The sequence below is a fragment of the Bidens hawaiensis genome, unplaced genomic scaffold (genome assembly GCF_021521415.1).
Source record: "Bidens hawaiensis isolate Kalapana, Puna unplaced genomic scaffold, B.hawaiensis_p1.1 tig00076470_1, whole genome shotgun sequence".
Classification (NCBI taxonomy): domain Eukaryota; kingdom Viridiplantae; phylum Streptophyta; class Magnoliopsida; order Asterales; family Asteraceae; genus Bidens; species Bidens hawaiensis.
This window is the reverse complement of record NW_027503188.1, coordinates 1-10,649: the sequence shown is the minus strand read 5'-3', so window position 1 is coordinate 10,649 and position 10,649 is coordinate 1. Positions and strand designations below refer to the sequence as shown.

General features: G+C 36.2%; 1 pseudogene across 1 annotated transcript; it reads right to left on the bottom strand.

Moving 5' to 3' along the window:
- Positions 1–7,181: 7,181 nt before the first annotated feature.
- On the bottom strand, positions 7,182–10,407 carry LOC143606667 (transcription factor MYB17-like; annotated as a pseudogene). Its single transcript, XR_013148793.1, has 3 exons — positions 10,158–10,407; positions 8,123–8,252; positions 7,182–8,035 (listed from the first exon to the last, which is right to left on the bottom strand). The product of XR_013148793.1 is annotated as a transcription factor MYB17-like (transcript).
- Between the last annotated feature and the right edge of the window lie 242 nt (positions 10,408–10,649).

Below are 10,649 nucleotides of genomic sequence, written 5' to 3'. Positions count from 1 at the left end.
ATGACCTTTGTACTTGTATTCTCGACGAAGCTCATAATTCGCACTATTCCGTTCATCCCGGTGCGGATAAGATGTACTTCGAACTCCGTGCTACCTTTTGGTGGCCGGGTATGAAAAAGGACGTAGCGTTGTTTGTATCTAAATGTCTTACTTACTCGAAAGTCAAAGCCGAACATCAAAGACCTTTTGGTCTACTCGAGCAACCACCGATTCCCTTTTGGAAATGGGAAGACATTGCTATGGACTTTATCACCAAATTACCCAAAACCCAAAAAGGCAACGATAGCATTTGGGTGATCATCGATCGATTAACCAAATCTGCTCATTTCATTCCAATCCGCGAGAAGTATTTTGTCGAGCAGCTTGCTCAAATCTATGTTCGGGAAATCGTGTGCCGACACGGTTTGCCATTGTCTATCATCTCCGACTGCGATGCCCGTTTTACCTCTCATTTTTGGCGTTCACTTCAAGAAGCTTTGGGAACACGTCTCGATCTTAGCACCGCTTATCATCCTCAAACGGACGGTCAATCCGAACGTACAATCCAAACACTCGAGGATATGCTACGAGCATGTGTTCTTGATTTCGGTGGGAATTGGGATTCTCATCCTCCGTTCATCGAGTTCTCCTACAACAATATCTACCACTCTAGCATTGACGTGGCTCCTTTTCAAGCTCTTTACGGTCGTAAATGTCGTTCCCCGATTTGTTGGAACGAAATCGGTGAAGCTCAAATCACGGGACCCGAAATGGTCCAAGAAGCCACCGACGTCATTGATCAAATCCGTAAAAATCTCCTAACCGCTAGAAATCGTCAAAAGAGTTACGCCGACAAACGGCGAAAACCGATCGAATTTAATGTTGACGATCTTGTCCTTCTAAAAGTATCTCCTTGGAAGGGGGTAGTCCGTTTTGGAAAGAAGGGTAAACTAGCTCCTCGTTTCGTTGGTCCTTTTAAAATTCTTGAGCGTGTTGGGAAAGTAGCGTATCGACTTGAACTACCGCAAGAATTTGCCGGTGTTCATCCGACATTTCATGTTTCGAATCTCAAAAAGTGCCTAGCCGAGGGTAATCTTCATATACCCCTCGATGAAGTTCATGTTGATGAGTCTATGATTATGGTTGAACGACCCGTTGAGATTATGGATCGCAACGAGAAGAAAACCAAGCGTAGTCGTATTCGGTTAGTAAAAGTTCGTTGGGAATCACGGCGTGACGTGGAGTTTACTTGGGAGCGAGAAGACGCAATGAAAGAGAAGTATCCACATTTGTTTGCATCCTCGTCTTCATCTTAATTTCGGGACGAAATTTCCTATAGTAGGGAATACTGTGACATTCGTCAATTTCGGGTCACTTTTGTTATGTAAACCCGACCCGTTTGTAACCCGAACATTTCAAATATATAAAATATTGGATCTTGTCATTTAAAATATATAAAATATATAAAATATTGGTTTTTTTTATATTATGCATTGTTTGACCATTTAAACATACCCATTTTTATGCAAACCATAAAAGAATCTTTATACCCAACCCTTCACTCCTTTCCTATATACACACACCCATCTTCTTCATTTTACTCTTGCTACATCTCCAAAAACTCTCTCAAAACTCCATAGATTCAAGGTTGTTATTTCTTATGTATTCTTGAAGTTTTGACTTTTCAAGTCAAACTAACTATAGTCTTTCATTCTAACTTGTTCATCTAACATTACTAACTCTTGAATATGGTGGTATAACATATATATAATACACACCCCTTGTTTCCTTTATTTGTTACTTCACCGACTTTGGTTGGTTAAGTTTCGAATGTCATAAGGCAAGGCTTCATGGAGGACTTCGTGTTCTTGATATATATTTACACACACATAACTTATTATACATATCACTTATGACTACTTCTAACCCTTTAGTTTGTTCATCTTATTTACAAGTTCCATGGTGTGGGTTTGTATAAGACTAACCTCGGTTTAACCGAAACTAGTCCAAACCGGAAACCGAACTTTTGTTTACTAGTTTTGTTAAAATAGTTGTGTAAACATGTTTATTGCTAGATTTGAGTTTCAAAAATCATTTTTACAAGTTCTTTGATATTTAGCATATGGAATCCATCTATGAACTCGTTGGGAGATGGAAACCGAACTAAACCGAAACTTTTGCTTAAAAGACTTGTAGTTAACTTTTTTGTTGTAAAATTTAAGTTTTCTTCATTTATAAACCAATATACAAGTTCTATGATATTTGGGCATGTAGAAACCATCTATGAACTATTTGTGAGATGGAGACCGAACCAAACCGAACTATACCGACTTTTACTCGCTTAAGACACACAAGTGTGTTTTTAGCTATCAAGACTTGTATATTTCTTTAAAAAATAGTTTACAAACTGATTTTAATTATTTTCTTAAGTACTTGGAATAGTTGGATCCAACTTGATCTCATAACATAGTTTGGACCGACAAAAACGAACACTCGCTTAACGTGCGTTGTTATTTCTAAACAATAGATCTACATACTTGGTTAAGTGTTAGTTTGTTTTAATGAGTTATCTCATAACAATTAATATTTTGGAAAGTTGACTTTGGGTTTGACCATTTGTCAAGACCCGAACCGACAACCAGAACACTCGTTAAAAACCCGTTTTAGTATCTTTAGCCTAATGGAACTTGCATTTTAGCATTTTCCCCACCTTATTACTTAACATTGGTTAAGTAAATATTAAGGTTAGATACTTTAACCCGGTTTTGAGCAAACTTACATTTTTTAAAAGGGTTATTATTATAAATTCTTAAATAGTTACATTTTAAAACCTTGAACTTTAATTGATTAGTTTTTGCAACAATTATTTTATTTAAATATCTTCAAGACAACCTTTCTAAATCTAAGACTTTCTTTTATTTAGGCTTCATACGTTAAACTCGTCGTTCCGGCAAATCTCCAAATAATCAATCTTTCAAGTTTATTACTTGAACGTGAGTAACTTCATACCCCGTTTTCTATCTCTTATTTTAGGGGTGACATTTCAACTTATCTAAACTAAATGTTTTATACTTGGGTCTTAAACCACAAACGTTGTTGTATACCTTACTTGAATAATTGCTCGTTTTGGTGTTCTATGCTTATTTGACTATGTGTTTATCGCTTTTGGATGGTGGAACTATAAATCCTAGACCATTTGGCAACCCCTCATGGCAAGGTGTCGTTAACGTAATGCAATTAACGATAACTATAAAATCCTAAACTATTTGGCAACCCCTTATAGTTGGGTGTCGCTAACTTGTTAGCGATAACTATTTATCCAAGTTTATAGCTATTATTTATGGTTTGTATTCTAGTTTTGTGGCTTTTCATACTATATATCTATTGTTCAAACTTACGAATTGCTCACCAACCTTTGTGTTGGTAAACTTTATTTTATGAAATGTTACAGGTTTACATCTAGGTTAATTATAGAGTTCGGTGAAGAAAACATCACAAATACCGTTATGATATTAGCAAAAATGAACAATATTTGATTTGCTATATTTTGTTATATTTTGTTGTATTTGAGTTAAGAATATTTGGTTACGTGACATTTTCGATGTTGTGAAATGAAATGAGTTTGTTAAATATTGTCGCTTTTAATAGTGTCATGCGCTTATGAGCAATCGTTGCACCCCGACATGTTCCGCCGCCTTTGGTCGGGGTGTGACACAATCCCAATGGTGCGAAGATGTTAACGATAAGTATGGTTTGCCGGCAGATCTTACGCATAGTGTACCAGAAACAAGTGTTAGTCAAGAAGCTGGTGAAGTTGAAACTGAGCAGTCAAATGAAGCTGGTGAAGATGCTTTAGAAAAAATGAGACTATCACTAACACTATGTCGGATGAGACTATGGATAGAGGGTCAAGTTCACGAACTCCAAGGGAAAGGACTCTACATGATGTTTATGCTAACACTCAAGCTATTGATCCACCATATTACAGCAGTTGTCAGCTTGCACTTTCCTTGATGGAACCTACATCGTTTAAGGAGGCACTAGGTCACAAGGAATGGTTAGAAGCCATTAAAGCTGAATTACAAGCTTTGAAAGATCATCAGACATGGACTATAACTGATTTGCCAAAGGGAAATAAAGCTATTGGGTTGAAATGGATATACAAAGTGAAGCTGAATACATATGAGCAAATACACAAGTATAAGGCAAAGATCGTGGCTAAAGGTTATGTACAAGAGTATGGGATTGATTATGAGGAAACCTTCTCACCAGTAGCTCGTTTCGAAACTATTCAAGTTATACTTTCACTTGCAGCTCAAAAGGGGTGGAAGGTCTTGCAATTCGATGTGAAGTCTGCATTTCTAAACAGGCCTTTGCAGGAGGAGGTGTTCGTTATGCAATCACATGGGTTCGACGAAGCGGGACAAGAACACAAAGTATACAAGCTGCACAAAGCTCTGTATGGCCTCAAGCAAGCACCCAGGGCTTGGTATGAAAGAATAGATGGCTATCTACAAAAGAATGGGTATCAAAGGACGTTCAGTGAACCAGCTGTTTATGTGAAAAAGGTAACTGATGCTGAACTTATTATTGTGTGTCTTTATGTTGATGATATTGTTTATACAAGTTCATCTATGAAGTTACTTACGGAATTTAAGGAAAAAATGATAGCTGAGTTTGATATGACTGATTTGGGAGAATTGCATTATTTTTTGGGTTTGGAGGTTAAGCAGGGGTATGATGGTATTTTTTGTGTCTCAAAGAAAGTATGTAACTAATTTGTTGAAACGCTTTGGTATGTGGAAGTGTACGCCAGTGTCCATTCCTATGAAAGTTGGGGAAAAATTAAAAGCATTAGATGAAAGTCCAAAAGCAGATGCATATGCATTCAGAAGCCTGGTAGGTGGGTTGCTTTATTTAACTCATATCAGGCCCGATATACAGTTTGCAGTTGGTTTGGTATCCAGGTACATGCAAATACCATCTGAAGTGCACTATGAAATAGCTAAAAGAATTTTAAGGTATGTATCTGGAACTTATGAGTATGGGTTGATGTATAAAGCCTCAAAAGAGATCGTTCTAGAAGGGTATACATACAGTGATTGGGCAGGATCATTTGAAGATAGAAAAAGTATATCTGCAAATGTGTTTTCGATTGGTTCAAGGGCAGTATCATGGTTATCTAAAAAACAGAAAGTAGTGGCTTTATCCTCTACGGAAGCTGAATATATTTCAGCAACTGAAGCAGCATGTCAGGCTGTTTGGCTGCGCAAATTGTTAGCTGCTCTTGGTCATGAACAAAAGGAAGCCACAAGTATTATGTGTGACAATATGTCAGCTGTTTTCTCAACTAAAAACTCAGCCATGCATAGCCGAAGCAAGCACATTGACATAAAGTTTCACTATATACGGAGCTTGATAGAAAGTAAGCAGGTGGAAATAAAGTCTTGTTACACTAAAGAGCAGATTGCTGATGGTCTAACAAAAGCACTTGGTGTGGAGCAGTTCAACCATTTAAGGGCCAGAATGGGGGTCACGAAGTTGCTGAATTAAGCAGGGGTGTTGGTGGAGTAATTCCAACTTCACATCATAGCACGTGGGCTTATTTTAATTAAATAATAAAGCCTAGTCTTTGGGATGACCGATTCTTTAGGCTATTTGATTTTGTTATTGCTATCTTTATTCTAGTTGTTTAGTTCCTATTTATCAGGTTGTTACATTGTAAATTTGGCTATTTAAAGCCTCTTTGATTTAATGAATAAACACAAGAAGCATTTGGCTTATCTCTTCTGTTTCTACTATCATAATTCAATAAATATCTGTTATCACTTTGCATTCAGATCCAACAATAGTAAGTTTATTTGAAATCTTTATAATCAACGAGTGGGATGAGGTAGTGGAGTCACTAAGTGACTTGTGCTATACGAGGGAGCACACTTAATAAAAAGTGGTAGAGAAATAGGGTGTGACTAAAAAAGTTTCTTTGTTGTTACCTCTCAAGTAACGAGTTAGAAATCATTTTTGAAATCGTCTTGGGTAAGAAGACCGAAAAGCTAAGGGAATATCTTAACAAAGTTTCAGGCCGGTCATGTTGTCGAGGGTACCATGTTTTTACATATTTGATAATAGAGTGAAATGCTAGACAGTTCAAGTAAACGACGGTAGATTGATGTATCATAGGGTATGCATTCGTTCTACTTGGAGACCAAGCGGGCCTCAATTATCGATCTTATGATTTTGGATTGATATGAACGTTTTCTGGCATCATAGACTTCACCAGAATTCTCATGCATTGCATATTATGATTACATGTGCACCCTTAATGATAATATGCCTTGCATGGTCATTCAAGTGTCTTCCACATTCTTGTAGACCCAAACCAAGCCAGCGAAAAGCTTCACTAATCCTAACAATATTTTTATACAAAGTTACTCTTGAATCTTTATTCTCAGTTTATAGAAGAATAAACATTGTAAGCCTGATTAGCTTTAACTGATTGATGGTTGTAATGTTTTTCACGACGCCTTTAATAATTAAATCCGTCCCCCATGCTCATCTTGTAATGTTTTTTTACTATGCATGTCAGCAACTAGACAATGGATGACTGAAATTTGATATATAGGCATCCACTCGTGCATAAAGATGCGGCTGATTGTATATATTGAGTTTGTAAGTTGGATACATGTGTGTGCCTTTCATTCTTGTAGTAAATTCAGTTAAGATAACTGTTGAGATATGAACAGTTTATATAAGCATATCTAGCACCAAAATTATTTATAAAAATTTAGTACAGACAAGAAATGTTTGCAGGTCGCCTGTTTAGACCTGCAACTTAACAAGAACATCATGTTTTTTCTGCCCCTAATAATACTGTTTATAGTTAGCGACTGCTATTCTCATACAAGTAAACATGCTAACAACTATGTAGTTATATGAAAAACTATGGGTCAATCCAACTTAAAATTTTTACGTGTTGGCCCGTTATATTTACACAACCCAACTTAAAATTTTCATGTTACACCGTGAAATAACTTTATAGTTAATAAGTTATATGTTGATATTAGAGCCAAATGATCGGTTTTTCTAATAAACTTTGCATTGTGCAAACGTGTGAAACTAGCGGATGCTGTCTTGGGTGCAGTTTTTATTCGGCATTGTGGTTAAACCTAAAAGTCAAGCCATCAGATTTTACCGATGACAACCTAGTCACTGAAAAAACACAAGCATCACAATGGATACCCAAAAAATATTTAAAAAATGTCCAAAAATAAAGAAAAAAAATTATGAAAAAACATAAATTTTTGGAGGGTGTATAGCAGTAATATAGTGCCCCTCAATATATCATATTGAATTACAAAACACATAAGTCAAAGTTACAGTCAAAGTCAAACACCAAGTCTTCATTCATAGATGCTAACATCAAATCTAGTTAAAATGAGCCTCTAAGAAGCTCATATCATTTTGGCCCTGAAAGTCAAAAAACAGCTGCAGGGCAGTATCAGATGAGTCTTCAACTTCATTTGAGTTTGAAGAATGTGTGAATCCACCATAAAGGTGTACACTTTTGCAGTTGGGTTTGGACTCGGGTTCCGGGTTACTAGAGGAGAGTTCGGGTTCCGGTTTCGGCCCCGTTTCAATAGTCATCCCGGAAACCGAGGCTTGTGAAACCGGACTAGAGCACGCGACCTTCTCACCATTAATATTAATGTTTCTAAACGAGTTTCCCGACATCCGAATGCCAAATTTTTAAAAAGTAGTCGGTGTCTGTTTTTTTGATTGGTGGCAGGGCATTGACGGGGCTAAAAGTATCGATGACTCCATTGAGAGGCGTGCTTCGGCCTCCAGCCTAGCACTCTCCCATTGTGCCATGTGGCGGGTGGCTGGTGAGGCGGGAGGTCGTTTAAGTGGGCCCACTAGTGGTGAGGATATGGTGGTGAGCTCGTGGGTTTGTGGGTCGATTCCTATGGATAAGAGGCGTTTTCTCAAGTGAGTGTTCCATAGGTTTTTGATCTCGTTATCTGTTCTTCCTGGCATTTGTGCAGCAATAGCAGCCCATCTGGAAGGAAATATAAAATTTATATCAAATAAAACGAGTCGAATTTGTTAATAAAAAGTTACGTACAAGACCGATTAAGTGACGTACCGGTTGCCAAGAATGGCGTGTAGCTGGAAGACAAGCTTTTCTTCTTCGGGGCTGAAGGGACCGCGTTTGATGTCAGGTCGGAGATAGTTAGTCCATCGAAGCCTACAACTCTTCCCGCACCGGAGTAAACCTGCCAACATCATATAATGCCATGATTATGTTGTACGTAGCAACAAAATCTTACTGTGTCATAATAAGATTTGGCACAACCATGATTATGTTGTACGTAGCCTGAACTAAGTCGTTTGTGGGGTTCTAAAAATACTAATGCTTAATTAGTGAGCCCAAGTTTCCCTTATCAAGCTAGATTGTTTTGGCACACCTATTCTTTATGTAACATTTATATATATATAATTACATAATAATTACTATTCTATAAAAGCTATGATAAAAGAAAATAAAAGTATTATGTTATGTATAAATATATGTATATAAATAAATAAACAATGAAATAACCGCGTTTAAGCCAAGGTCAAGCTTTAAAAAAAAACTCACAAGTAGAACTCAAACTTTAGGATCATAACACGAAACAACCTGAGGACAAGCCCACGTAAACTAAATGAGCTAGAGCCTAGACAAGCTCCAGCTCGACTTATTTAAACACATACAATGAGATGACCTTTGTGTAGACAGCAATGAGAAAAGTGCCACAATGTAACCACGTCAAACCGAGTTCGGGTTTAATTGGTTTAATTTAAAAAACTCGAGCTTGGCTTGTTTTAAGCTCCACCACCAAAACTTGAAGTCGACTCATAAGTAAATTTACAAGCTCAAACTCAACTAGTTTATAAATATATACACAATTACATAGTATTTATACATCAGTGCAAACTATATAATGTAGCGACTTTTATCATGTAGGCCGATGATTCTTGTTATGCTATGAATTTTTACTAAATGAGCTTTAATATAGAATCGAGCTTTGAGTTGTTTAAACTCGGTTTGGTTCAAGCTTTTAGCGAGTCAAATTTAAGTAGTGGGCCGACTTGTTTAGTGCTTCCATGTGATACATTGATGCCAATAAGTTGCATTTACATCCGACTCTTTAAAGGAAACGTAGCATGATCATAAAAGAGATGCATGGCCGCCACAAATTAAATTCTGTGTTTTGTTGAAGACATAAAGGATATTACTCTCATCACCATATAATGCACACATGCAATTAAAGAATTTGGAAAATGTTGACTCCTATTTTTAAAAAAATTATTACATGAAAGTTATAAAGTTTGATAACTTTCCTTTTAAGAAAATACATGTATGTTAGAACAAATTCTCCTCTATTTTCTTTTAACTGTAAATTTCATTCAAGCACCTAGCAAGGTGCTAGAAACTAAATCACAACCAAGAAATGATTACAAAATAAAATCGCACCAATCAATCCATAAATAACCCAATGATTTAATTTAGATAAGCAAACTGATATCAACTGTAAAGTGTATCTGTATCATCCTAACTTCTAATCTTCTATTAATACCAACGTCACGGTTGTAGTAACCAAACAAGCCCAAGTTATATGTAAATGAAGATATTATGTGCAAGTAAAATCAATATTAACCTCATTATTAATACAATAAAATGTATTATAACTAGTCACATTACTACAAACATAATCAGTAAAACAGTTTTTTTTTTTTTTTCATTTTCTCCTGCATTTTTTTCAAATAATATAATAATAGAATTTTCTTTTTAGTGTTCCAAAAATAACATAAATGAGTTCCAAATCATCTAGAGTCCAATTTTAAGGTTTTGAAACCAAAATCTAGGCAAAATGGATGTAAAATGTAAATCAAGCATATTTACCCTAGATTTCATGACGTCATGGCATACAAACTTCAAAATAGCAATGAGTTTTTATTTTTTTTTACCGAATACCGGTACCGGCACATAGTTCGTATTCATTTTTTGGTATCAGTATCATTCACCTTTGATACTGGTACCGACCTTAAAAATTAAGTACGGTATTCGGCATATAGTTCTATTCATTTTCGGTACCAGTACAGTACCGGAACGGGAGACTAAAAGTGAGATTACTTACCGGCGAGCTTCGGGAGCGAGCGCCAGCTACCATGGCCGTTCTTGTTGATGTAATCAACCAAAAGCTCGTCTTCCTCCTGCGTCCACGGTCCACGCTTCAACCCGGTCTTCTCGCAACACGGTGCTCTTCCCATTGCTTAATCAAACTAATCTCTTAAACAAGCAATCAATGTGTATATATATATATATATATGTCCACAGTACTACTGGCTGAAGATGATAACAGTATGATTTAGAGCAAGCAATAATAATAATAATAATAATAATAATAATAATAATAATAATAATGATAAGTATAGAGAGAGAGAATGAGAGATTTGTGTGTGAAATGACATTTCAATGGAAGAATCAAATTTCAGGTACGACGATTAGCGAATTGCTCGCTGACACTATTCACATTTATTGCTAATATATACGTATATACATGAATCATTGAATCGTATTCATTTCATTTTTATTTATGTTGCAGATAGATAATGGATCAAATTGTTTC